Here is a 5,691-nt window from a genome sequence, read left to right on the forward strand (position 1 = left end):
AGAAGGAGTAGTGCCAGATCTGAGGAGAGAGGGGGGGCACACAGACGCACTGCAGTCCCCACTTAGCCGCTGTGATCTCCCACTCTGGGGGAAGCCAGCCACCGTGCCCTGAGGACACCGGAGAGGCCCCACAGAGAGACCACTTGAAGAGGGCCCACCTCGCCGGCCACGGAGAGCACCGTCTTAGAAATGGGTCCTCCAGCCCCGATCGAGCCTTCAGATGATGCAGCCCCAGTGGACACCTGCCTGAAACCCCATGTGAGTCAAGCCAGAACCACCCAGCTAAGCCGCCCCCAAATTCCTGACCCAGGGAAGCTGTGGGAGGTCATAGGTGACCATCACTGTTTCCAGCCTCTAAGTTTTGGGATGAATCTTCTATCAACCTTAGATAATTAATGTATCGTCCAAGGCAACGTGCACCTGTTTGACTCGTATATATGGAGGCCCTGATCAGAGCCCTCAGCTGCAGAGAGAGAGTGGTCCCAATTAGCCGTACGTGTTGCATCCTTACTGCGTTCGACTAAGGAACTTTTTTATTGTGGTAAAACACACAGAACGTAAAACTTACTAGTGTAAACTTTCTTTCATATGCTTCATGCTACAGCTCAGTAGCAGTGAAGTACATTCACGTTTCTGTTCAACCGCCATCACCATCTGAGAAACGTTCCATCTTCCCAAACGGACACCCTGTCCCCATTCAGCACCAACTCCCCATCCTCTCCCCAGCCCCTGGCCCCACCATCTGCTTTCTGTCTCTATGAATTTGATGACCTGTGTCCTCACATACGTGGAATCATATGTATTTATCCTTTTGTGGCTGCCTTGTTTCACTGAGCATCCTGTCCTCAAGGTTCATCCACGTTGAAGCCTGTGTCAGGATTTCCTTCCTTTTTAAGACTGAACAGTATTTCATCACGGGATAGGCGACGCTGTGCCCATCCAATCATCTGTGGAAGGACACCTGGGTCACGTCTTCCTTTTAGCTGTTGCGACTCATGCTGCTGTGAACACAAGTGCGCAAATATCTCTTTTTGTCCTTGCTTCCAGTTCTTTGGGGATTCACTCAGAAGGAGGATTGCCGGACTGTACTGTGATTCTAGCTTAATTTTTTGAGGACCTGTCATTCTGTCTTCAGCGGCCGCACCATTTCACATTCCCACCAGCCGTGTTTGAGGGTTCCAGTTTTCTCATTCCTCATTCTCACCAACATTTGTGATTTTCTTGGGGCGGGGATGGGGGGTTGGTTGTTGGTTGGTTTCCTAAATAACAGTTGTCCTAATAGGTGCGGAGTGGATTAAGGATGTTTTTATCCATCACCCCTTTTAATCCTCACAACAGCGCTATGTGGTAGGAAAAACTCTACCCCTTTCTTACAGATTAGGAACGTGAGGACCAGAGAGCCAAGTAACTGGTCCAAAGTGATGCAGATCACGAACAGTGGAGACAGGATTCAGGCCCAGGTCTCTGACTCTAGAACCTACGTGGTTAGTACCGTGATGTAGTGTCTCCAGGGACCCAGAGCCAAGCGATGCTGGAAGAGCCCTGGATGCTGGGGGTACATCCCTCCCTAGGTGCCAGGCAGCAGGGCCACCCATCAGCATCGGTGGGGCCCCAGTGAGTGGGTCCCACCCAACAGAAGCTTCAGCCTACCTTCTCCATGTTGTCCCAGTTGGTGATGGCTGCCCGAGAGATGGGATATTGCAGGTTGAGTTTCCCTCGGTTTTTCTGAACCTCATTTCCAATGAACCAGTCTTCTTCTTCCATCCCCACCAACTGTTTCTGAAAGACACAGGCCAGGCCAGATCCAGCCTCAGGAGGGACGCACTCGGCTCTCATCTGTCGGCACACAGTGAACAGCAGGGCCCCCCGATGTGCTGCTGGCGGATGGCGCTGGTTCCCAGCAGCACCATCAATGGCCTCAGACCCGAGCACTGTGCCAAAATGCCACTAAGGGGTTTCAGCAAATGACCTGCAAGGAGGAAGTGCACCCCAGGACCCCTTGCTGGGACACGCTCCCACTTTGTAGGTGAGGACACTGGGGCCACAAAGAGAGAGGTGGGGGAGGAAGGAACACTGGTTGGCGGGGGAGGACACTGGCTTCTACGTTTACTTTGGAAAGTGAGCGGGGAAAGAGTGCAATTTAATTTAATTTCTATTATTTTTTAGGAAGGTAAATCTCTCTACTTTCATGCAGATTAAACCATTCGTTCTATCATTCAGGAAGGATCCGAGAGTCGGCCGTGTGTTAATCTGGGTCCACCAAGAAGCAGACACCAAGAGAAGATGAAGGTGTGAGTATTTTATTAGGGAACACACCAGACAAGGCAAGAAGAGACACCAGGCTGTTGTCCAAGTCCAAGGCTGGGTACAGGACAGAGGGCTGGGTGGGGGCCCTGGAGTGCCGTGGTGTCAGCAAGGCAGTTGGGGAGTTCTTGAGTCAAAACCATTCATCAGAGGAGTCCTGTCTCTCCCAGACGTGGGTCTGCCTGGGTGTCCCTGCGATGCTCAGTTGTTGGCTAAGAGCGGTCGGCGGGAAGCACAGCTTTGGTGTCACGATGCAGGCGTGCACTGGTACAGGCGTGCACTGGTACAGGGGCAGGGTGCTGCAGTGGTGTGCCGGTGCACAGGGGTCACCCTGCCGTGGTGCCAGGCTGCAGTAGTGCATCACTGCAGTGATGCCATGCTGGCGATACAGTGGTGTAGTGGTGCCAGGCTGCAATGGTGCAGTGGTACAGGGGATTTCAGAGAGAGGCCCATTCTTGAAGCACTCCCAGCTCATCTACACAAAGCTCTTACAGCTCAGGAATTTGCCTTTTAGGCAGAAGAGGCTTCGAGCCCCACACAAGTTGCCGTCCTCTCTGAGCTCTGCCTCCTTCTCTGTCCAATGGGACAACAGCTGCTGGTCCCCACACCTGACTACAGCATTGCCGGGGACCAAGTCAAGTGAGACTGTGGCTGGGAACACATTTTATAAACTGAAAGCATACACTGATGCAAGGAACGGTTTTCAGCTCACCCCAATCTACGTGTGGAAGGAGGGGGACCCGGGGTGCCTGTGTAGGTAAGGAAGGGACAGTGTCATCCTGGTTTGACAAGGACAGTACCGGGTCTGACGACCGCTCTGGTTACAATGGGCTGGGTGACTCTGGGCAGAGCCTGGTCCTGCCCCTCTGTGGCCGCAGGTTCCCCGTGATGGGTTTCACTGCCTTCTTGCTGCTGCAGTGAAGTGCCCGGGAGGGGTCATGGCTCTTGGATGGAAATTAGTCCACGCAGAGCATCCTGTTACGTTACCCTCTTGGAGACAAACACTTCCTTCCTGCCACCCAGGGACTGGCCCGAAGCCCAGGAGGATGCAGCCGAGATGCCTCACAGAAAACGAAGACAGAGAGCCCCGACGGCTGCAGTCCCGATAGGTTGTTTGCTTCCTGGTCATTTGTCTTGGTCACGCTTTGCTATTTTGGTGAGGAATTTGGGGGTTTGAGGGTTTTGTTTTGTTTTTGCTGCGATCTTTTGCTTCCCCAGGTATATATACACTCTGTTTCTTCTTGTGCCTCTCTGTTGAGCTAAGAGGTATTGTTCCTCCCCCAGGGCTGTGGAATATTGTTCCATGGGGCAACGTTGTTTTTTGTTTTTCTGTTGTTTTTGTTTTTACTTTTTATAGTATTCAGTTTTTTAAAAAAACAATCCTTTTTTATATTCTAAACCATAATGGAAAAGAATGCAACGTTAAGTTTTGAGCTTGAAGGACAAATTATTATATCTATCAGGGCAAGAGATGCCACACCAAGGATTTCACACAGAGGGATTGAATACAGGGAGGTGGTTACACAGCACTGGGCGTTTGAAAGCACAAACGGCAGAGAGTAGGACCACCGGATGGCCACTTGGCTGCAGGAAGACCTGGGCAGTGGGTTTGCAGAACAAGGGCTCAGAGGCGGCCTCGCCGGCCTGGGAGGGGGCTCTGCCCAGCCACTCTCTCATGGCTGCCGAGCACTGCGTGGGTGGAGCCGGAGGATGGAGGCATTTGCTGTTGCTGGTGGGAGCCTGAATGGGCAGGAAAACGGGAAGACTGCCCCCTCCTGCCAGCTTCCAGTCGGCCTCAAGTGCCGCCTACTTGCAGAACCTCTCAGGGAGCAGTTGGTAGAGGAACCCCGGCCCCCACATTGCAGAGCAGAGTTAGAAACCGGCTGCAGTGCGTTGATTGGTGGCCCTGGGGATAGGTCTATGTGTCGCCCTCAGAACCTATGTGAGTGTGACCTTATGTGGAAAAAGGGTCTTTGCAGATGTGATTCGTTTAGGGACCTGGAGAGGACATCATGCTGGATTTAGGGTGGGCCTGAGATTCAATGACAAGTGTCCTTATAAGAGAGAAGGGAGGGGAGATCTGGGACAGAGAAGGGAAAAGAGTGAGAGAAGCCACATGATGATGGAGGAAGAGACCGAAGGGATGCAGCCCCAGGCCCACGAACGCTCCCAGCCACCAGAACCTGGAAGATTCTGGGGAGGATCCCCAGCTAGACCCTAGAGACTGTGGCCCTGTGACTCTGTGGATGAAGGATGTCGCCTGCCACGTCAGTAAGCAAAGGGTGTTGCGGCCATCAAGCCCTCAGCCAGGGACGTTCCTGGTAGCACAGTGGTTGGGACTCCACACTCCCAATGCAGGGGGCCTGGATTCGATCCCTGGTCAGTGAACTAGATCCCACATCATGCCGCAACTAAGAATTCGCCTGACACAACTAAGGAGACTGCCTGCTGCAACTAAGACCCAGTGTGACCAAATAAATAAATAATTTTTTTAAAGCCATCAGCCACTGCAGCCACCCCCCTCCACCACCACCCCCAACAGTGCACCCTGAGGGGACACACGATGGAGAAAAGCAGGACACTGGCCCCACGTAGCTGAGGTGCCCATCAAAGGGATGATTCCAACGAGCCCAGACTCTTGCATCTCCCCATATGTAGAAAAGTGCTAAATTCATTAATTTGAGATATGTGTTTTTCCCTTAATTAACAAGAATACTTGATGTTCTGACTGCCTGGTTTTTGTCACAAAAACTCCTATATATCCTCCCTTACCTCTACGGAGCAGTCCCTCAGAGTTATCTGAGAGGCCATCTCCCAAGCTTAAGTCCTCAGCAAGTCTGCCAGATAAAACATAATTCTCAGCTTTAAGGCTCTGCTTTTTTTTTTTTTTTTTTTTCCCAATCAACAGCACCTTGATTCTGGACTTGGGGCTGCAGAACCAGGAGAGTCTAAAGGTCTCTTGTTTCAGCATTAGGACAGAAGCCCTTGGGCACTGCAGCCCCAGGGCACTAGCCCAGCATCAGTTACAACAGGGAAAGTATAAGCCCCCACTGCCTCCCCCCTCCCCATAATTTATTCTCACTCCCCCTCTCCAAACTACTGAGTAGATAAACCCCTAAAAAGTGGAGTGAGAGAGGTGGGAAGTAAATGCATTCCTGTCCTATCGAGGTCATTCAGAGAGAATTCGGTTTCCTATAGAGAGTAAACAGCAGAGGAGGCTAAAAGGCCCCAAAACTTTGGGAGGAGGGAGGGAGGGGGGACCCAGGCTGAGCTCCTGCTTCTACAGATGCAGTGGGGGGAGGGCAGCCGACGGACCATTCTGCTCCTTCCACGGCACCGGCTGGCAGGTGTCACGGTGGATAAATCTCAGTCTACAGCTGTGTGTCG

This window comes from Hippopotamus amphibius, chromosome 3 (assembly GCF_030028045.1).
Source record: "Hippopotamus amphibius kiboko isolate mHipAmp2 chromosome 3, mHipAmp2.hap2, whole genome shotgun sequence".
NCBI lineage: Eukaryota > Metazoa > Chordata > Mammalia > Artiodactyla > Hippopotamidae > Hippopotamus > Hippopotamus amphibius.